The following is a 24,870-nucleotide window of genomic DNA, read 5'->3' on the forward strand; positions in this document are numbered from 1 at the left end:
GACACTTTGACGGTGGATCTCACTAGACAAATCAAAGGTAAAAGTGGAACATTGGACCGGAAACAACGAGCGAAGGCCATCAGGACAGTCCGGAATAATCCTGGGTCTACCTCCGCGATTGGGCGAAAAGGTTTAATGCAGCACATACTACAATTCGTCTGTATGCGTGAAGGAATCATGCCAGCAAACTACCCAACAGGACGCTGGAACAAAACCTGGTTGCCAAAACCCGAGCAAGAAAGCTATACGAGCAAGTCCTGACAGTGTACAATGGCTGTATTTTGATGAACGATGAAACATACGTCAAAATGGACTTTGGACAAATTCCGGGTCGGAAATTTTGCCGTGCTAACCGTAAGAGGAATACTCCAGGAAGGCTCAAATTTGTTTTCGCGAATAAATTCACCGGCAAGCTGATGATTTGGCAAGCTGTGGTAGCTGTGGTAGCTGTGGAAAGAAGACAAAAGTTTTCATCACTGGAGCAACCATGCATGGACAAGTTTACAAGGAGAAGTATCTTCTGGAGATGCCGTTCATCCAGTCACACGAAGGCCCCGTGAAGTTCTTGCCCGATCTAGCTAGCTGCCACTACATTCGGGATGTGTTGGAATGGTACAAGCAGAATAATATTGATGTTATCGAAAAAAGGTTTAATCCACCACAGTTTCGTCCCAACGAAAGGTATTGCGCAATAGTCAAGCGTAAACTGAAGAAGTGTAGCAAATCAATCAAATCTGATATGGCGAAGTGGTAGAAAAAATGGCCGATACGGTTGATGTTACCACTGTGCAGAAATTGATGGGAGGTATTCGACGAAAACTTCAAGAGTTCATCAAAACAGCAAATAATTTTTCTTGTATTTTTTTTCTTGAAGTTTAATAAACTGATCCCCTTGATGACTCTCCCGCCTTCCTTACCGTTCAACACCACTTACAACGCCTGGTCACCTACGTTTTGACGTAGAATACGTCTTACGGCAACAATTACAGGGACTCAATTTCAAAACCAAAAAACCTCAAGAGCGTCACAAAAATTGTCCAATTTCAAACGTTTTAAACCCAGTCAGTTTCCAACCGATTTCTGTCATTTTTGCAGCAATCGATTGGAAAATCATTTAAGCGCCCGTCCAAATGCAGAAAATTGTAATCTGATTGTTCAAACTATTGTAATATTGAAAATTGTTGAACATTGTCGAAACGCAAATGTCGACTTTTGATTGGTCGCTTGCTGCCTTTCCCTAGAAAGGACAACAGAATGGAGTACCTAGTAAGCCGGCAATGCACTCTTCGGGCTATATAAGAGACTGTTTCTCCTCAAGCAAATCAGTTCACTAGCAGCAGACAGCAACAGCGGACATCAACACCGATGACAGTAGGCGAAGTGGATCAGCATCGGGCAACAGCGGCGGTGGTAGTGGTTAGCTGCAGTTCTTACCTCTTTCAGTTCGGCTTCCCTTCGATCTGAGTTGGACCCCACCAGCGGTAATCCGATTCAGATATCGTTGGGGAATACAATCCGAAACTGAAAGAGACTCGCACCGCCAGGTGATTTGAGAAGCCACCATCATTCAGCGTATGTAGGGTGTGTGCACATAACGTGTGTGAATATTTGTAGCGTGTATCCCTAATATATAAGGTGTGTGGCTAGCGTGCGTGGCTTGCTGTATAGCGTGTGTGTATGTTTATGGCGTGTATGCATGTCTGTAGCGCGTGTGTGCATGTTTATAGCGCGTGTGTCTTGCTATATAGCGTGTGCATGGCTAGCGTGTCTGTGCATGTCTACAGCTTGTGTGGCTTGCTATAGAGCGTGTGGCTAGAGTGCGTGGTTTGCTATATAGCGTGCGTGGCTAGCTGTATAGCGTGTGTGTATGTTTATAGCGTGTATGTGCATGTCTATAGCTTGTGTGGCTTGCTATATAGCGTATGTGGCTTGCTATAAAGCGTGCGTGGCTTGCTATATATGCTATATAGTTTATAGCATGTGTGGCTAGCAGTATAGCGATTGAAATTTTCATATATACATAATTGCTAATAAATCACCTCATGTAGAATTTAATTATCACTGTAAATCATCCAAAAATAAATGAAAAATTTGCCATGTTGAAAAAATATTCACTTGTCAATAAATGGCATTGACAAATACAATTTACCTCAAAGTTTATCTGAAGAATTTCTGAGCTAGTGAGCCTGAATCACATAATGTTTCGCGCAAATCTTACTTATTTCAGCAATCAGTTGTAAAATTATCTAAGCTATCGTAAAATGCAGAAACTTTTTATTTGAACTGTTATATCATAGATGGAGAATGCACTATTTGGCCTTGTCTATAGCCTCTTCTTAGCCACTGCCTAAATTAAGATATCTTAGTGCAACTTGATACAACAGCCACAGCCACAAAACAATTCAATTTCATTCTTGTTTTGGATACGGCAGCAAGTGAAACCGCGGTGCCGGCTACAGAGGTAAACGTCATCTGGAGCAAAGAGACTATTAAATTAATTAACCCCAATTGAGTGTATTTCCAAACCTATTCCAAGAAAGACATTGACATAAGACAGGCTGTCGTATTCTACGTTACCTCTGCGGTCGTGTCTTATAAACAACCTCTTCAACTTTTTCCGGTAATCAGGTTCCCCTCCCTGTCATTACACATGGCAGGTACTGGCACGGTCCGGTTTCTGACTCCGTTGATCATTCTATAGAAGCTGCTCGTGTCGTGCCTGGTGGAGCAATTCTCCGCCACCGCATGGATGCGATCGTAGTACTCACGTTTATTACGGCGGTGAAGTCAATTTTCGGCAGCTCTTGCCTCCTGGTATTTGTCTCGCATCTGACGCGTAACACGATTAGCCTCTACTAACGTATTGGCGTAAGCCCGGTTCTTCTATTCCATCACCTCTAGACACTCAGCATCGACCACGCACTACGCGTGATTCCCTTTGTCATGCCTATCACTTCTCGCGCTGTTTGGCTGACTGCATCATGGATGTACTTCAGCTGCTCGTTCAGGTCCACTCCACCTGGTTCACCGATCCGTCTATCAACTTTTCGAGTATAATCGGCAGTACCGCTGATAACCTCTCGATGTCCAGACGTATCTTTCTCGCCGATCTCGATTTAAATACGTTGGACAGCCGGGCGCGAATCCTATCTACCACAAGATAGTGATCCGAGTCGATGTGTGGACTTCGAAAAAACCACACATCTATGACGTCTAAAAAGTGCCGACCGTCGATCAGTATGTGGTCGATCTGGGAGCAGGCCTCTCCATTGGGGTGTCTCCAGGTGTACTTGCGGGTGTTCAGACGTTCAAAGTGATTACTACAGATGGCCATTCCCCTGGTCGCGGTGAAGTTCACTAGCTTCAAGCCGTTGTCGTTGGTGGTAGAGTGAAGGGTTTCCCTACCAATAACGAGACGAAAGAACTCCTCTCGTCCGACTTGTGCGTTTATATTTTCGGAGACGAGCTTTATGCCGTGCTGTGGGCACTTTTCATATGTTTGCTCGAGGAGCTCATAGAACTCCTCCTTTACGTCGTCGGTTTTATCGTTTTTCGACGCGTACACGTTTATAAGGCTATAGTTGAGAATCTGCCCTTGATCCCCAATACGCATAGACGGTCATTATCGGTCGGACGGTCGGATCAACCGCCCGGAATTCACATTCTGCGGTTTTAGGCCAACGCACCTCTTATATTTATGGCTGCTACCTCCACTTTTGCCTTCCATAACTCTCTGGTCAAGATGCCCGCGCGTGCTGGTTCGAGCAGAGTCCTAACATTCCAAGTGCCAAGTTTCCAATCATTGTCCTTTTGACGTAGGACTACGTCTAACCGCACTATATCGAAATACATTCCGCGAAAACTAAAACCAAGATGTAACGCCGGAATGAAAGATTTCAAACGGTTATACTGATGTAACCACATGATGGATCACAATAATCGATATGTCGTTGGATTGATAAAATGATGGACAATTTTGTGATTCCTTAATTTTCATTATCACTTCATTGTTAAACAGTGAAAATTGAATAAAAGTTTCAAGGTCGAGTTTTCACCAACAATGTACCAATCATATGCGAGCACGCCTGGCACAGACTTCATGAATAGACACCAACTGCCTGCTGTGATATCCTGTATAGCAGTGGCAAAAAAAAATTTGACAGAATCTCCCCGTCCCAATAGGTCAACTAACGCTTGCTTCTATGAGCCTATACTATTATTTTGATGTCTTGAAGGTGAAGCTTTTTCGGAAAGTTCGTAACCACCTCCACTATCAGACAGTATTACGTTCTGCTGTTAATAAATATGTTAATGTGAATAAAACTGATGTCTTGAAGGAAAACATGCTGGCACAGGCAACAGTACTGCACCGAGCATTGTATGAATAGAGCGCTGGTCACTCGTCGTCTATCAGTGCAGAACTCGATATTCATTTGTGTGCAGCCAAGCCAAGTGAAAACTACATTGCCGCTGTTGACGCACAGTGGGGCGTGGAACACAATCGAATTGCCGTTTGAAATGTCTTCTTCTTCTTCTTCTTCTTGTTTCGTATAGCAGCAAATATCAGAATACAATTTGATTTTTCGGGTACCGCAAAATACGTTGCGCCGCCGGGGACAACAAAATGCGTTGTTTATTTTTGAACTCTACATTCTGCTTTTTTTCAGATTTATTTAAATAACTGAATATAGGGTATTTAAAAGACAATAGAAAACAAAAATGCTCCGTAAATATCTTTGAATAGTTAGTTAAACGAGCTGTACTGATGATTATATTTTACTAGCTGAATGAATTTAGTCCAATATGACAATATTAGTTGCATCCCGCGGTGGCGGTATAGAGGAAAACCAAATTCATTTCAGCTTAATATTACAGTTCCGACATTAGTATTTGTATTTTTCAATTAAAAATTTTTTTTTTGAATTTGCATTTACAAGAAAATATTATTTTCCATAACATTACTTGTAATTGCGGGGGCCTAGTGTGGTTGGTAACGTCTCCGCCAACCACGCTCGACGCCTGGGTTCGAATCGTACCGCCGACATAGGTGTCGATGGTTGTGAGGTGGCGTGATCCACTCACAACCAACCCAACTGGTCTAGATTCAATCCTAGCCGACACCGGGAGATTTTCTGGGGCGAAAAATCTCTGGGATCACGCCTTCCATCGCATGAGGAAGTAAAGCCGTTGGCGCCGGTCCGTTATTAAAGCGGGTCGTGAGTTAGGGACCTGGGTGTGGAGTCGCCTCCCTGGGCGTCGGTAATTGGCCACAACAGTGGCGGAAATAGACCGACGGAAAATAAGCGAGAATAAAAAAAAAATTACTTGTAATTGAACAACGCTATGCAATCATTAATTGCCGAGGCTAATGTTGTGCATCACTCTTGCTCAGTTTATTTTCGAAAATAACAGACATATAACCTTCAAAAATGGTATTTTCGTTGTTCTTTGGTATCTTGAAACTAATCAATTTTTTTCTGATTGATTCTGTATACTGATAAAATGTTTAAATTGACCTGAATTTAATGTTAACATGTTCATAAAATTATATGTCAATTTCAAATTTTCTGTGATTATACATTTTCTACTAAAACTGTCATTCATTATCTATATTTTTTCCACGAGCTTGAAACTGCAGGAAAAAATTGATGTGACATCTTTGCCGCTTTGTGATCGGTGATTGAGCCAACTTTAACAAGACAAATAGATATAGAAGGAAGAAGTTTAATTTCTACTAAATCGTACTCAATTAAATATTTTATAGAAGGTTGTCTTTTCGCGTATTAAAGAAAATTTGCTGTATTAGAATGAAAGGTATTCATCAATAGTCCAGAAACCAAATTTAGGGGGAAATTTTGGTCTAGAGCTCTATAGCAATATTTAAGAGAAAAACTTTCTTCAACAAAGTTGTTACATATGATAAAGCGCTTATTGAAAAAGTATCAAAAATTGGGGTGACCAAAATTTTCGATGCTATCAAGTATCTAACTTTTTTATTTTTGTAGATAGAATACCTTATTCTACATATTTATAGGTCCAATAATTTGAAGTAACTTTGTAAAAAAAAAGATTTTCTTTAAAACATTGATATAGAGCTCTAGACCCAAATTTTCCCCTAAATTTGGTTTCTGGACCATTGTGAATGTTGAAGAGAATATTTTTTATTCCAAGATAGAGTGGTACAAAGAAATAATCAAAATACAGACCCCGTTCGATTTTGGCAACACGCCAGAATATTTTCTGTTGCCAAAATCGAACCATGCCAATAGTGAACGTTCCTTTTTTCATGATTTTTTTGACTTTTTATGTGGTCAAAGACGACCTTAACAGTAGAAATGGCCCCCAATGAACTAGTTTTAGTTCCAAGTCGTTTGAGGTGTCGCTTGATGAATTCGGGCTGACGACCTAGATACTTACCACCCGAACCAAAATACCTCCCTTTTGGAATATGTTGAGTTTAAATTGGTTAAAATAAATCTAGCAAACTACAAAAGTAAAACGAGCTCAAATCAAACATAGCTTCAAAATAAAAATATAAAATTATTGTAGTCCTACGTCAACTATGCGGTCGTGTCTTGGATACCACCCTCCTACTATTTCGTTTGCCTAGGTCTACACCGATTGTTCCGATTCGTATCATTCTCTGGATTGTTCGTAGTATGTTATTTCAGCATCCTGCCTTACTAGGGCTGCGATGCCTAGTCTCGCGACGGGGCTGCCGTCTTGGGTGTAGCTGGCGAGACACCGCATTTCATAGTTCAGCTGTCCGCTCCGGATCAGTCGCTGTTTTAGCCACCGCTAACCTGAGGAACAGACGACTCCAAGGAGACCAACTCCTCCTACCCTGTCAGTATACGACCAAGTTCCCTTCGGTTCCCTTGGTCGCTCGTATCCCAGTCGGTACCACGTGGAGGTAGGGATAGGAGTTGCTGGGCATTATGCTATGGACCACGCTGGGATATATTTTATGCCAACTAGTACGGGTATACTGCTACGCATTGCCCAGCCGTTTACCAACCATACCTGAAGCTATAGGGTAACGGGGGTATTTTGGCCCACCCGGTAACATTTTACGCATTTTTTTCTGATAATTTCAATGAATATTAGAAAACTATGCATGCAACATTGAATAACACACCTAAGAATCATACTACACTATTATTTTCGGCGAAAAACTGACTCTAGGTAGTGTTATTCTGGAATTTGTTCATACATTTTCAAAGTCATAGCTGAGTCAACCCAAAGTCAAGAGGAAGTGGTAATATACAAGTCAACGTCCGGAAGCTATTGTAACAAATATGTATGTTTTTGAACCATTTAGTTGTTGTAGTAACATCAATAAAATGTCTTAGAAACAGTTTGTATACTCTAACATATTTGAAAAAGTTGAAAAAGTGGTTAAACGCATGGCCGAAATATGTTTTCCCTCTTTCTGAAGCGAACATATTTTGGCCAAGCCAAGTTTTGACATCTCTTTGTTTACCGTTCGGCCGTTGCACTTGAACAAAGAAGCAGCTTGTGACTATTTACAGGTAATTACTTCTTAATTTATCACATTTAACGATATGAAATTGGATGAGAATGCCTGTCAAACCGCTATAAGCCAAATCATTTCATTTTTAAATGCCTAAAATTTACAAAAATTCACAGCAGAAGGATGTTCTCCTCAAACCCACTATTTTTGCTCTAAAAATACCGATGATGATCTTAAATATAATTAGTCCGAACTATTTCCATACACGTCTCTAGATATAAAGGTGGGCCAAAGTAAAAATTTGGTGGACCAAAATATGTTTTTAGTACTGCGTAGAAATTTTGATATTTCTAGGACATTTTTCAATATATTGCATTGTTGAACGGTGTATATTCAAATAGTCACTTAGCTTTTAACAATGGTATAATAGAGTCGGTATTTTTGTTGAAAAATTGTGTTTGTTTTTAATGAACTGTGCAAATACTTTCCAAAGCTGGCCAAAATACCCCCGTTACCCTAGGTACCGAAAAAACTAGCTTCTGATTTTTTGCGTTAACTAACTAGACTCCGAGCTCTTTCAAACACGACTAAGAGCAATTAAATCGGTTCAGCCGATACTGAGAAAATCGAGACATATCTGTCGTAAGACAAAAATGTATACATTAGGTTGGGACAAAAAATATATGTTGAAAAAAAAATGTTGAAAAGAAAAGTTTCATGTTCCTCATGGGTCCTATAACAACTATGTAACTTTTCAGATCGATCGGTGGAACTATATTTTTGCGCCCGATTTTTGAAGTTCCCATACGGTTTTATAAGGGAAAATCCGCTTTTTCAAAATTAATTCTCTAGAGATGTCCGGTGAGCTACTCAAAATATATCGATACATGATATTTAAAGAAAATTTTTCTGGGAAAAACTCCACTCCACTTTTTCTACAAGCATCGTAGCGCCTTACGGTTTTCAGAAGAGTTTTTCCCAGGAAAATTCCCTACAAATATCAAAGCAAAGCCCTAGTGCTACATTCCGATTCGGAACTTGACCTTCTGTTTATTTATACACAGACTTCGCAGCCGACTATTTAGTGTACAGGACAATTGCGGGGCCAGCGCTACGATCCTACTGACACAAACAGTCTCTCCCGAGACGAGACTCTAACCTACGACGACTGGCTTGTTAGGCCAGCATCGTACCTCGAGACCATCTGGGAGTTCCTACAAATATCATGTATCAATATATTTTTAGAAACCAACTGGACATCTCTAGAGAATAAATTTTGAAAAGGTGGATTTTCCCATATAAAATCGTATGGAAACTTTAAAAATCGGGCGCAAAAATATAGTTCTATCGATCGATCTGAAAAGTTACACAGTTGTTATAGGATCTATAAGGAACACGAAAAGTGCAAGGGAGCGAAAAACTAACACCAACGCTTTTTTCCCATATAACCGTGTCCCAGTCTAATACACAAATGCACGTAATACCTATACAGTTAGGTTTCTTTCACGTGGGAATACATACCTCGTAGAAAACGCGTAATTTAAAAATCCGCGTGAAAAAAACCGTGTTAATTCAAAAATCCACATAAAGTAAACCACCAAGAGGGGCTATAGAAAAAACCCGAGACGCTCCACAACCAGTATCTAAAATTGTCCTCTTCGAAAGTAATTTCGGATCTTTCGGAGGGCGGATGGTTTTTTTTTTTGAATATGTCTTTTACTCAATAACCACTAAGACGTTCTTTGTTCCCAACTCTCGTTAATTCGAAAATCCGCGAATTTTTTTTTAATTAGCACGGTATCGCGCGAACACCGAATTATTTCAATTTACCAATAAGTTTGACATAGAGTATTGATTAGGATATAATTAGAATAATAACTATTGGTTACAAAGTCACGGTAGTTGGTAAAGGGGGATTTTTTTGCTATTTGGTTTGTCGTGTATTCAGATTTGGGAGTTCACGCGGGAATTCTGACAGCTGTCGAAAATTAATGTACTCAGTTTGGTTTGCCATTTCACCATGAACAGACTTACGCCTGGAGAACGCTTACAAATAATCGAATTTGTGGGCAACAACTTGCCGAAAATCCACTTTTTTACCGAAAAATTGTGTTCAGTGACGAAGCTCATTTCTGGTTAAAAGAGTATGTTAATAAGCAAAATTGCCGCATTTGGATTGAAGAGCAACCAGAGGCAATACAAGAATCGCCAATGCACCCAGAAAAATGCACGGTTTGGTGAGGTTTACACGCTGGAGGCATCTTTAGTCCGTACTTCTTCAAAGATGATCAAAATCGCAACGTTACGGTCAATGGCGCTCGCTATCGAGCGATGCTTTTTGTTTTTTTTTGCCGGAAATGAAAGAGCTGGGTCCTGTTGACATGAGGTTTCAGCAGGACAGAGCAACGTGCCACACATCGCGCGAATCAATGGACATATTGCGGAATGAGTTCGGTGAGCAATTCATCTCACGAAATGGACCGGTGAATTGGCCGCCTAGATCATGCGATTTAACACCGCTAGATTATGCGAATAAGCCAACAACAATTTCAGCCTTGGAAGACAACATTACAAGCGTTATTCGCAAGATACTAGCCGAAATGCTCGAAAAAGTGACCAAAAATTCGACTTTTCGTATGGACCATTTAAAACGTAGCCGTGGCCAACATTTGAATGAAATTATCTTTAAAAAGTAAATGGCATAAACCAATTTATCGCCTCAAATAAAAATTTCATACAGTTTTGTAATTTTAATGCGTTTTTTTAAAAAAAACCAAATTCTTAAAAAGTCACCCTTTAGTAAATCTATTTCCTACATGACGATGCCATTAGATCCGATTCTCAATCTACTCCAGATTGTTTCCAGGAGAAAATGTTTAGTTCAACAACAGAGCAGCATTTGAATGGCTCTATCACTTTTAAAATAGCTCCAATAGAAAAATATTTCAGTACATTGTTCTTCTATCTCGATTCAATGAAAAAAAAAAGTAGGAGGTTGTATCCAAGACACGACCGCATAAATGACGTAGAACTACGTACACTATTAACAAATGCATTGAGTGTTTCATTACCCTAGTAACACAACTGTTTTGATCAAAGTTTTATAGTGCTTTTTTGGCTGTATTGAGCGCTATTAAACTTTGATAAAACCAATATTTTTACTTGGGTAATGAGTTATAATGTCTATTAATGAAGGGTTGTGAATTTCGTGAACCGGTTTCAGCAGTTAGCAGATCGTGACGAGTTAAAAACCATACACAGCACACACACATAAATCATACCATATCATAGACACACACACATCATACCATATCATTATACCATACACACATCATACCATATCATACACACATACACACATACACGCATGATACCATATCATATACACACAGCAAGCAAGCGACCAATCAGAGGACGTTATTTTTATTTCAACAAGGCTTGACAATTTTCAATAGTGCAATAGTTCGTAGATTCAAACAACATTTTCCTGCATTTGGGCAGATGCGTGTATAATTTTCCAATCGATTGCTGCAAGAATGAAGAAAATCGGTTGAAAACCAACCGACCTATAAGCATTTGAAAAGTTACAAATTTCGTCCCTGTTTTTCAGTTTGCATCCCTGTGTGGTATGCTAAAGTAAAACATAGTTCTACGCCAAAAAGGCATTTTGTTGTTCAAAATCGGTTGCTGATCGCAACCTTTGTGCTGCCCCAACAGTGGGGGAGTTAAGATACATGGACAACATGCACTGTGGAAGCTATTTCACCTTCTGTAAATTAGACGGCCGTGACAGATGTAACTTCTAGAATCCGCACAGAATGCTTGCTTACGTAGTCAAAAATTATTAACTTTCAATGACTTGTTTAGTTGCCTTGAAAAAAGGCATTTTGCTGTTCAAAATTGGATTTGGTGATGACGATCTTTATGCTGCCCCAACAGTGGGGGAATGATGGTAGTCTGGCGAGGCACGCTGAGAAGAACCGCCCTGCTACTGAGACATGGTGACCAACCGTAGCGCAAGTGGTTTATTTAATTTGAAGGCAGCCACAGGCGCAACCCGCTGTTTCTTCTGAGTGCTGTATCTGCTTCTACTGCTGTCAACGTTGTGGACGGTCCATCCAGCTCGCCTTCCGACTAATGAATGTAGCTAGTTTTCCCAGAAACACTCTTTTATAGCCGAAGGGTGCTACGTAATAGGCCACGCCCTTCTTTTCAGTTGTTTAATTCTCTAATATTCTTTAGACGAATTATTCCACAATTCGCGTTTGATATTTGTTTCCAGCGAATAAACACCGATGGTGCTCTCACACACGCAACGGTCTTACCCCGTATTTTATTGCGGTTTGTAACATCAAGCGATTTCGTTTGCTCGTTGTTGCGTGTTGCATCATGTTGCAACTTGGCAGCTGGGAGACGACGAAATTCTGTTAATGCTGATTGATAGAATCGACTTTATATCAGTACTGCATATTCGAATTAACTGCCTTTGTGAATGCGTTCTAACAGGGCAGTTTGTTATTCAAAATCGGTTATGTTGATCGCAGCCTTTGTGCTGTCCCAACAGTGGGGGTAAACTAAAACTAAATAAACTACAACAGAATTTGATTGCTAGGATCCCGCGAAGAATGTTTGCTTGTGTTGATGCTAGGAAATTTTCACCCTTCAATTACTTGTTTATTTGCCTTGAAAAAAGGCATTTTGCTGTTCAAAATCGGTTGCTGAACGCAACCTTTGTGCCCCAACAGTGGGGGAGTTAAGATACACGGACAACATGCACTGTGGAAGCTATTTCACCTTCTGTAAATTAGACGGCCGCGACAGATGTAACTGCTGGAATCCGCACAGAATGCTTGCTTACGTTGTCAAAAATTATTAACTTTCAATGACTTGTTTATTTGCCTTGAAAAAAGGCATTTTGCTGTTCAAAATTGGATTTGGTGATGACGATCTTCATGCTGCCCTAACACGGGGGAATAATGGCAGTCTGGCGACACACGCTGAGAAGAACCGCGCTGCTCCTGAGACGTGGTGACCAACCACAGGGCTAGTGCTGCTGCTAAGGAAGGACGACTGCTGTTGACAACTTGTCGCTGTCCAGAACTATTATGAGCGGCTTCGTTTGTTGTTGTTAAAGTTTATCTGTATTTTTATGCATTTGTTGGGTATCTTACATGTTATTACAAAGTTCAAGTGATTTACATTACTGTTTACACCTTTGGTGCGTGAGTTTTGGTTACTGTTTTGCTATCCTTTTTTAATTACAGAGTATTTTAATCCAAAGTTGACCACTTTGGTGGCGTTTGTTTGAAAAGGAAACTACTTAAGACTACTATTTACAGCTTAAATCTAACTTAACCTACTATATACAAGCCGCTCATTAGAGCGTATTCTGAGTGCTGACATTTATGTACAAATTTAGTTTTGGTTTCTGTAATTTTGGCATCTACTCTTGGAGTAGCTGCTTCTTGGTGGAGGTCTGTGATCCTGGTATCATAGGGACAATCAAGAATCATCCGCAATATTCTGTTTTGTGCCACCTGGATTTTGTTCCTGTGAGTTTGTGCACATGACTCCCACACCGGAGCTGCGTAAAAGACCGCGGGGGCAATTATTTGTTTGTAGACTGCCAGTTTGTTTGTTCTTGAGAGGCGAGATCTGCGACAAATTAGCGGGTATAGTGACCGAACCAAAGCTGAGCACTTAACCAGTGTCCTCTCCACATGCGATCGGAAAAGAAGTTTCTCGTCGAATAGCAGTCCAAGATAGGTAACTTCGGAAGACCACTCAACCCCTGTACCGTTCATAACCACAACGCATGATGGAGGGGGCTTCAGTTTGGGGGATTGTCGATGAAGGAACATTATTGTTTGGGTTTTGGAAGCGTTGATCTTGATTTTCCAGGTGTTAGCATACTCGACAAAGACGTCTAAGCATCGCTGAAGTTTGTTGGTGATCTCACGAGGCATTCTTCCCTTGACGGCAATTGCAGTGTCATCTGCGAACAGAAAGAGCACGCAGCCATCTCCCAGGGAAGGAATGTCGGAGGTGTAAATGTTGTATAGCAAAGGGCCCAGCAGACTGCCCTGCGGGACCCCTGCTGGGATGGAAAAAGTATTTGATAAACAACCATTCAGCGATACCCTGAACGACCTCTGCCGAAGGTAGCTACAGATGATTTTCGACAAATATGACGGAAAGTTGAAGGCACAGAGCTTGTATACCAGACCGTCATGCCAGACATTGTCAAACGCCTTTTCGACGTCCAACAATGCCATGGCTGTGGACTTGGATACAGCCCTGTCCCTTCTGATGTTGTTCATCACCCGCACCAGCTGGTGCGTGGTGGAGTGACCCTTCCTAAACCCAAACTGTTCTGGGAGTAAGATGTTGTTTTCCTCAGCCACCTTCATCATGCGGTTGAGGATCAGTTTTTCAAACAGTTTGCCCAGCGATGAGAGTAGGCTGATCGGACGGTAGCTTGATGCTAACGTCGGATCTTTCCCGGGTTTGCGGATCGGTATGATCTTGGCTATCTTCCAAATGCTTGGATAGTAGTGCAATTCCAAGCATCTGTTGAAGATATAGCTCAACAACAGGTGAACCCTGTTGCTGAGCTTTTTTAAGACCATATTGAAGACCCCGTCAAACCCAGGAGCCTTCATGTTCTTAGTACTCATCAGCGCTGAGCAAACCTGTTCTGCTGTGATTTTATGTTCTTGAGGAACGGTACAGGGGGAGTTTTCGAGGTCGCGGACGCACTGCTCGACCTGGTCTTCCATTGGACTAGCCATGGTCGAGCCAAGCAAATGCGATGAGGCAATGTGATCGCCTACCGCATTTGCTCTCTCGACCGGTGCAACAAGAAGCCTCTCTCCGACCCCGAGGGGAGGAACTGGTTTGGGGTGCGATTTCAGCACTTTGGCTACTTTCCAGAATGGCCTGGAGCGGTCGTCCAAACTTTGGACTAAGCGTCCGAAATTTTCATTCCGGAGTGAGACCATCCTGGAAGCAATTTGCCTATTCAGATCGGTCACCTCGAGCCTAATGTCCAGATCCCTGGTCCTCTGGAACTGGCGTCTACGCACATTCCGCAGTCTAATTAGCAGCCGGGTATGGGAATCAATAGCAAGGAACTTACCCCTCACAGGAACACGTCGCACACACGCCTCGTCGGCCACGTTTATGGCTCGTTGGAGACCCTCCAACGCCTGGTCGATGTTTTCCACGCTGTCGAGCGGCGGCGCCTCATCGATGTTGTTGTCCACCATTTGAGCAAAGCGCTCCCAGTCGACATGATGGTAATCTTTCCGCAGACAGCTGGCAGGAGCAACACCGATCCCCACCTCAGCAACGACAGGTTGGTGGTCTGAGCTCAGATCGTTGTGGGCCACTGGTTTGGAGAGCTCGATGTTGGCCAGGAAGAAGTCCAGGGTTGAAGGGTTCCCCGCTGGGGAGATGAAAGTCGGCTCATCCGGAAACTGCACCGTATAAAACCCATGCTGCGAGTGTTCGAAGAGTTGACGACCGTTCTGATTCTGCCGATAATTTCGCCAAGCCTCGTGCCGAGCATTTAGGTCTCCCCCAACGACGAAGCGGGAGTTGGTCCTGGTTATGGTTGTCAGGTCGTTCTTGAACTGCATTGCTGTACCGTTGCTGATACTACACTGGCGAGGACAGTAGACGACGATGAACCGGATGAACCCGGTAGCTGATTTGACCTCCACACTAAGGGCTTCGATGATGGCGGTGTGGATGTGCGGCAAGATGTTGTATTTCATCCCTTTTCTAACGATGATCGCTATACCACCCCCCCTGGAGTTGGTGCGATCGAGACGGATGATGTTGTGATCCGGCAGCCAAAAACTGTCGCCGGACTTCAGGTGGGTCTCTGTGAGTAGACCCACGTCGATGTTGTACTTGCGGAGAAAGTCAGCAAGCTCAATGTTTTTTGCTCTAACAGAGCAAGCGTTCCAGGTGACGATGGAGATGGGTTAAGGATCCATATTGGATAATAAATTTACCGAGCACATGGATTTGCTCGGGCTTGTTGCGACACGCACGAAGGGCATTGGTCATGCTGCTAAAAATTTCTAGCAGCTCATCCGCAGAGTACTTCTCGGACTCAGCGCTCGGTGGTGTTGTTGTGGGTGGACGCCAGTAGCCAGGGGGGGGGGGAGGCGACCGTTGACCGGCTGACCCGCCGGATGGTGAGTGTGGAAGGTCAAGTTGCGTACGCGTACTTGGTTGCCTTGCTTGCTGGGATGAACGCAGAGGAGGAAAATCTTCCGCTCTGAAGACCGGTGGTTTGTCTTTCTTCCTGCTCGGCTGGTTGGTTGACGACGCCTGCTTGCGGATATGTTTGAAGATCTCCCTTTTCGGGCACTGTCGATCAGAGCTCTGGTGATCACCGCCACAGTTAGCACACTTAAACTGTACCGCACCAGCATCGTCCACAGGGCAATCCGACGTAGAGTGGTCCTTGGCGCAGATGTTGCAACGCGGTTTGATGTTGCAGTTCTGGGTACCGTGACCGAAGTTGAGGCACCTCTGACACTGCATAACGTCTCGACGGCCTCCTCGATAGGGCTCCCAACGGATGATAATGGAGAACAAAAAGCGGATGGCTCGCAAAGCGCTCAGTGTAACTGTCCCTTTTGGGAAATGAACCAGAAAGAGGCAGTCCGGGTATTTCCTTTCATTTTCATTCCTGCGTTTGATCGGATAGACAGCAATTGGGGCCAATTTGTACCGATCCTTGATTTCGGCACCGATCAGCTTGGGGTCGAAACCTGGCAAGCCTCTGATGACCACCTTGAATGGCTTTTCCCCAGGAATGTCGTGGGTGAAGAACTCAGATTTAGAATTTTTCAAAAACTTCGTGGCCTTCTCAAAATCCACCTTCGTGTGGAGCATAACCTTCGTACCGATGCCGCATAACTTATATTCAGCTGCTACGCCCAGCGATACAAAGTCGCTAATGAGCTTGTTGAGAGGAACGTTTTTCACTACCAGCGGGGGAAGCTTCACTTTCACCGTATTGGGGCTGGCAGAATCCGGAACATCAGTCGGCCCGCCAAAATCTCCAACGTCGCTAACGTTTGTCACCGTGTCGCAGTCAGCCACACTTTTCGAAGTGCAACTGCTTCCGCCTGGTTTCTTCTTTTTACTGCCTACTTCAGCAGCAGAGTTTTGTTTCGCAGGGCTCGAGCCTGCTCTTCTCTTTTTCTTTGACATCACACAGCGATGCAAGCGACGAACTGTCGCACAAAACGGAATAAAATTTTTAACTAACCCGGCTTTCCAGAAATAGAACTGTACTTCTCAACAGTCTGAGAGCGAATGATGATCAATGACTATGTTGAGCGGCTTCGGCTGAAACAGGCTCTTATATAGGCCAAACAGCATGTTTTCAATTGCAAGGTATATAATTCTGTCGACCGTGCTTGGGAAGCAATCATATAACGACCAATCAGAGGACGTAATTTTCGTTTAAACAAGGCTTGATCATTATCAATAGTACAATAGTTTGTATAATCAATCAACAATTTTCTACATTTGGGTGGATGCGTGTATAATTTTCCAAACAATTACTGCAAAAATGAAGGAAATCGGTTGAAAACAAACCGATTTATAAGCATTTAAAAAGGGACATATTTCGTCCCCTTTTCGTTAATAGTTTTCCTATTTACATCCCTATGTGGTAGGCTAAAGAAAAACGTAGTTCTACGTCAAAAAAAATGATTTAGCATTTTCGAAATTCTGCCGACCAAAAATTCCACTATCTAATTGCTTTCCACAGCAACCGCTGCGCGCCACGCAATTGAAACTCCCAAACAACATGATACAACTGAAGAGAAAAAAAAGCTGTAAATATTATTATTTTAATGGATTGGATGATGATTTAATTTTATTAAATTTACCCAACGTTAATTGATTTTGACTTTTCGTTCTCACTCTCCCGCACCGTTCTACATCCATCGTTCCCGTCGCGATTGATTTATGGGTGTTGACGCGAACGGCGGGTAATAATATCCACCACAACACTCACGACAGTCACCTCCGTGTACCCATCAGGCGACCCTCGAGCGATCACGATTTACCGATGACGGCGGATTATGCGCCATTGCAGGCTCAATCGGGCGGGCATTAGGTGGAGGCTCAACATAAACAAGCCGAAGCCCAGCCGATTTTTGAAAGTGATTGAAGAGCTGCTTACCGCTCATTCTGTCACCATCATATTCCTGTTCCTACTTTGAGTGTGCTGCGGAAGGGAAAAAAGTTTGCAAAATTGTGTAAATTGGAAATAGATTAAACGGGACTTGATCGTCCGGGTACGAGTTGAAATTGTTCCCAGCAACAATGTTAGCGCGGTGAAAGTTACGCGCAAATTAAACGATGCCTTTTACAAGGCGGAAGTGCCACGGTATCACATTTACATAATCCCGTTTTGTTAACTTTCCACTAAAAGGCGGCAAAGAGTTTACCAGTCTATCAGTTTCCACCTGCGTTCTGAGTAGTAATACGCGATACTCTGGCTTGGGAAAAATGTAAATTACGACGAGCTTTGGCGCAGTGATGAATGTGTTTTGGCTCGTGTAAAAGGCGGAGTTTAATTAATTCCAAACTTTGAACTTCGAAATGCTTACGCCATTGAAAGTATGTTTTTGGAATCGGGAGAATTTATAATACATTATCCAAAAGCGTTTTGCTGCTATAGAACAATTTGGCCTTTATCAGAGCCAAATCCAGCTAGATGATATTTTACAAATTCGGAACGAAGTTTTTCATCACACCGAAAGCATTCGCAATCAGCTTTATTAATAAAAAAAACAAAAAAAAGCACTCAAACCGTTTCGTCGTCGATTGGAAGCTGTAAAAGCAAATCGATTCGCATTTTTACGAGCTTTCACTGGCACTACCTACCGGGCAGCCAATACAATTTTCCTACCCTCCCGCAGAAGATGTCACACATGGATTCCGTGGCGATTTACTCTGTAGCACGAGCCACGAGAGCGAAATTGCCGCAGTTCTGGTTATGCCGCATACCGTCGATCCGATTCGAATAGAAAACTCGAAAGCAGTGGAAAAATATCTATAAAGCAATTTGTTTCATCCTCCCGATCCGGATATAAAGGGATACCGCGCCGGTGTAGCAGCGATAAACTCGCACAGTTAGAGACCACAGACCAATATTGATATCGTTTCGTGATGGGGACATTTGCTAGTGACACAGACAAGCGGACCGGGCTCATATGGTCCATCGGAAAATATCTCGTAAAACTGCCTACTCTGCCATACAAGTCTAGCTCCAAGAAGGTCTTGCGGTAAGGCACAGAGCATGAAAAAAATAGTTCTCTCCAAGTGTCTGTTTTTAATCACTGGCTCTTTCCCTGTCCACGATTTGTATCCTTCGTCTGCAATCGGGCTCGATTTGTTTTCGTCCCTTTGGAACAATTTTCCAATTTAGAGCAAACTGCAAATATTGCGAGGAATATGTGGGTATATGCTCGTGAAAGCGATTCAATTCCGAGCGAGATGCGCGTTCGCTACCAGTTATGAAAATGGAAGAAAAACTGTTTTTGAATTTCAATTTGAATCGGGCTGCGATAAAAGGTTAATAAATAGAGACTTTTTTGAATCTGGAATATATTAATTTCATCCATCAGTCAATCTAGAAAACTTATATGATTCACACGTGTAGATAATGTAAAACTAAAACGATTGGCACCTGAATTACTGTAAAAAAGTGTTTACTTCGTAAAATACTACAGTGGCGTCGTGTAATTGGGATGAAAAGTACTGTTCAAACGAAACTGATTATGTAACTAAATATGTTGTTTTCCAATATCATTTTATTCTAGTGTCACACGAAACTCATTATATGCATGCACAGTATAAAATTGTTATGATTATTCTCATAAAAAATCGATTGTGAATTAAAACCGACAACAATTTCAAATGCGTTAGACAGTAATTGTTTTGAAACAAAAAATGGCGATAACACGAAGTCCTTTTTAAGGTACAAAACAAATTAAAATCTAAATTATCGTTCTCCTCGTGAATTTCGTGAATTAGGAATAACCGATTCGAATGCCAAATTTTCAGAAACCCAACCTAAAACTTCTCATCGATAATAGTAATTCATGTTTTACTTTAACGTTTCTCGACAAACGCAATTTTTATTTTACTGCAGCTCCCAGATGGAAAACCATTGAGAATCCAATCAGCGAGGATTCCGAAACAAAGCTCACTTTTTTTTCCGAGAAGCAACGAAACGAGAAAAATTTATCCCAGGAAAAATACCTCTCCGCTATTCAATCGGCCATTTGCGAAAAAAGCCTAGCTGAAAACCTATCGAATCGCATAGGATCCACATATTGCTTTCACTTAGCCAACCAACCGTAGCGTGGATAGATATGAGCGAGAAAGCTGAAAGGACTACCTTTGCATATGTTTCTTTTCCGGTTTTCCACCTCGCGTCCTCTGTATGACAGGGCACGTTTTATGATTATTTATATTCCATCTCCATTCGACAAATATTCAATTTAGCTAACGTTACTCATAACCGACGAGGACGACGACGACGACTGGGCATGAGGAACGACGTGGTCGCGCTTTTAAAACACACTTTTGCTCCAATCCAATATCCTGGCATCCGGGCTGACAAAAGGGGGGTGGTGGTGATTTTGCTTAGTCTGTGTACGATTGTATCGGAACGCTCGATCTGTCGCTCCCCCTCTAGGGACATCTTCGTTGCCCCGCGCATAATCGCTCTGAATGGTGGTGACGGAATGGGAACGTTTGTCGCAGTGACGACGACACGTTGCGGATCGGAACTCCGATCGGAAAGGGGTTCAGTTGAATGGACGTGATGTTTTAACTTATTTCTTCATCACTGGATATGAAAGGATATGGTTAGGCATATTTGGATCCTGTCAAATATTAAACGGGCAATAAAAGTATCATATTTATAAAGTTATAAAGCTCTGGGATGTGCATCAACGTTTATATCGGTTGATCATTGATTCCCCTAGGGGATATGCGTTTGTTGTGAAGGATGGCTAACTTCAAATGTTAAAATATGAAGTGTATTACGCATAACTAACATCACCTTATATTACAGTTATGAAAACACAGATTAATCCTAAGCAAAAACGTCATTGATTAACGCAAAATTATCGTGCCAGAAAACGGTTACTTAACGCTAGGAAACCAAAATGTGCAAATTGTTATAAACGTAAAACAAATTTATGACATTGTTATATTGAAGAACGGGGCAAAACACATTTTTTTTATTATCTGAAATTTCATTGAGGAAAAATTTGGGTGTACGATTAACAAGAGATTTATTAAAATTCTGATATATTTGGGTACTGAAACAATGACAATTTAAATGGCGCTAGTCTTTGCGAAATCATACGCGCAGGGAAATTTTAAACTGGATTAATAATAACGCTTAACAGAAAAATCAAAAATGATTCCAAATTGAAATATTAAAGCCAGAAAAATGATGAAAATAATAGATTGTGAGGCGAGCTCAGAACCTTCGAAAAACTGTTTCGAAAGACAGAAAAGACGAGGAAAGGTAAAAATTGAAACTAATCTCGAAATTTATTTATTATTTGCCTTCAGGGCCACCCAGGGCATAAAAAATGTAATAGGAAACTTCGGAAAAAGCTTCTTAATACTAAAATAAACAGAACTGGAAACGGCGAAGATAGCACATCATTATTAATTAAGCTCAGATCAGTAACAACCAGATAGGGAATTTTATAATTTAATTTTTTTTTATTTTATTTACAATAATTTATCTGACAGTATGTCAAGTTTACAAAATATAATTTGATATTATGATATTATTTGAATTGTTCAACTTTGTCACAAACTTGCGGGATGGTTCACCAAATTCGAACAATTCTTCTACGCTCGAGAAGGTCCTGTTTGCAGCGGTTATAGGTTCGTTAAATCCAAACGACGTCCGATGGAATACGGTGTGTAGTAGGCCAGTTGATCGTAAGGAACGTTGAGAGGCACTGAAGTTTAGCTGAAACAGGAGCGTCGGCGAATATATTCCGCCATTCAATATTTTTGCAACAGATGGAACCGTATACCAACTTACAGCCAACTTCTAATCGTAGCATTGCATCATTGAAGAATAGCGCGAAAAGTAAAGGACCCATATTACTACCTTGCGGAACTCCCGATTTATTTGTGAATTGTGACGAAACACAAGGATGAAGTTTCACACGCAGTATTCTTCCAAATAAATACGTACTTAACTATTCAACAAATGGACGCATTGCTCCTAGCCGTGAAATTTTACGCAATCGTATGCTATGATCAAAACGATCGAAAGCTGCCTTCAAATCAGTGTAAATGACATCAACTTGGGCTTTTTATTCGATATGTGAAATGCACATCGAAATAAATTCAAGTAAGCTAGTACAAACTGAGTGGTTCGGTATGAAACCATACTGCGCGGTGGAGATGTAATTCTTGGTGGAATGAAGCATTACGTTAAAGGAAAATAAACAGAAAATGAATCCAGATTGAGCTCAGAATCACTGAAAACGCTTCTGAATATTAATCTAAATGTTAAATCAAATGGTTCAAGTAATAGTTGATATCAGCAGATTGAGTTTCATCTCCTCTTCTATACCTGATCAACTGCCGTGTTCCAGTTTACTATTACCTTACGACCATTCATCTGACGCCGCACAAACTACCAGCGGGATATTGGAATGCACTAACCTACGCACTATGGTAGCCTCCGACCCCCCCCCCCCCCCCCAAATCAAGCCTTTCATGCCTGCGTGCTACATGTGCGGCAGCGGGGAACGAGGCTACCAAAATGTTTTGCACGGTAAGTAGGGTAACCGCTCCTATATTCATCTTATCACGCCTTTTGGATCAATTTATCGTCAAATTTCACCATATTTTCAACGTACAGCTTTCAACCATCTGACAAAATCGAGAAGCAAATAGATTTACTTTCAAACATTTGTAGAAATTTGACGATAAATTGGATAAATGAGAGAAATAAGATGAATACAGGGGCAGTTGGCTGGTGAGATGAATAATGGAGCAGTTCCCCTATAATATCGTTTCATCTGCTTCCACCACTACCGCTTCGCACTAGACTTCCAGTCCTTGGCATCCCGTCGCAAGTTTTTACAGAACGCGCTGCTGCTGACGACTACTGTTCTGGACTACGGATTAACTACCAAAATATTCGTAAGCTTAGAACCTGAATTGACGATTTTTTCTTAACGGCTACCGAATGTGACCACGACATTATTGTGTTGACCGAGACCTGGCCTGACAAACATAACATATACTGCTTCCGATACTCAGTTTGATGCTGCTCTTAGTGACTTCCCTAGAGATTTCAATCTGCTTGGAATATGAGTAGGGGTAAGCGGGGTAAGACCGCCACCTTAAGCAATTCTGTTTTTAGAAAAAAAAGTTGAGGCTGCAATTTCATTTTCATTTTGTGCAGATCTTTTTCATGCGGGGTAAGCCCGCCCACCAGCGGGGTAAGATCACCCACCATTTTATGAGGATAACAAATATTTTTAGGACCAAAAATGTTAATTTTATCGGTATAGTGTCTTTGGCAAAGTTGTAGATGGTATTTTTACCTTTGTTATACTAAACAAAGGTTATGAAATCGGTCGAAAAACGCAAAATAGATCCATGATCCAGAGGGCTGAATCGTATATCCCATTCGACTCAGCTCGACGAACTGAGCAATGTCTGTTCTTGTGTATGTGTGTGTGTGTGTGTGTGTATGTGTGTATGTGTGTATGTGTGTATGTGTGTATGTGTGTATGTGTGTGTATGTATGTTGTCTGTATGTATGTGCCGCAAAATACTAACGCTGTACTGTGTATGTGTGCCTGTACGTATGTATGTGTGATTATGTTGTTTATATGTGTATACCAAAAAAGAAAAATAACAAAAAAAAAACTCTCTTTACAGAAGGCTTATTCCGATTTTGATGTTCGCATGCTCAAATGAAAGCCCCAGAGATCTTTGAAAATCATACTGAGTGCGATCTTTCATAGGTTGCTAGAACTGTAGAGTTTTGACCAAAGTATATTTTAGACATGGGATATTTCACTTTCTGGATAATTTTTCTCTCTCACTGCTCTTTCCTCTTCTCTATCCCTCTTTTTTCGTATCGCTATTTATTTCTCAAAGGAAATCAACAATCATGGACAACTTTTCATAATCTTTACACTCTTCGTAGTGCGTCTTAACTGGTGTAAATAAATTACCCTTAAGCTTTTTTTTTTTTTTTTTTTTTTTTTTTAATTTGAACCAGATTTTAGAAGAAACTGCAATGCTTAGCTCCTTTTCTTCCGAAGCTCCCGTCCTCACTTCTTATAAAATATATACTACATTTTACGTTGAACCTAGATTTGCGAAGAGTAAGAAACATTTACAGCTTTCGGGAGCCAAGCATTGTAGCAAAATCGGATCCCACAGTTTGCACATGTAACACAATTAGCGATGCAGATATTTTGAAAAGCTTTACCAAAGATGTATAGACCTATTAACGTACGAATGTGTTAGTGCCACCCGTTGAGAAAAACACAAATAAATCGCTGTTTTGTTTGCAATGCTACGTTTTGAACAGCTGGAAAATTTTTCAGTTGAATACTTATTTTATGCATTGAATTTGTGACCAGGAATCTAAAGTAGCTGGTGAACGTAATCGGCAAAATTAGGAAAAAGTGTTGAAGCAACTCTACATGGCTGTACACGTTTACTAGTGTGCCGGGTGAAAAGTCACTTATCTCTATGAATGATACAATATGCTCATGTAAGAAATAAATGTTGCTTTCTAATTTAAGACTAAGTGCAAACAGAGTATCCATATTATTCCACTTCTCGTTATCGCAGCAAGATTTAAAAAGTCTTTATTTCGGATTTTTTCATACAGCCTAGGCCTTCCAAAAGAATAATGTTCTCGCCTACACTCTGAAAATCAAAAATTCTCAATGATCGTGGAGAACCTTCATTTTCAGATAATGCATTTGAGATATATTTTTTTCCTGTATAATTCTAAACTATATTTCGAGAACAGGTCTGTAGAAGTTTGCTTCAATTCGTAAAAAAATGTGATGCTGATTCATAAATCTAGGCCCTGCGATTTCTGAAAATAAAGCGAATAAGTAGAACCGCATTAAACTAACATACATGTTTGCTGTTCTAGTGTGAAATCAGCATCATTGTTATCTATTACTGTTTCCCCACGTTCGATTATCTCAAAAAAAAATTTAATTACTTCTAGCCAGCATTTAAAAATTGGTTTGTGACCGAAAAAATAAGACGCATGTACTCCAGTGATAACATTCATATTATTTGCAAAAACCACGTCAAGCTTTAAT

The sequence above is a fragment of the Wyeomyia smithii genome, chromosome 3 (genome assembly GCF_029784165.1).
Source record: "Wyeomyia smithii strain HCP4-BCI-WySm-NY-G18 chromosome 3, ASM2978416v1, whole genome shotgun sequence".
NCBI classification, from domain to species: domain Eukaryota; kingdom Metazoa; phylum Arthropoda; class Insecta; order Diptera; family Culicidae; genus Wyeomyia; species Wyeomyia smithii.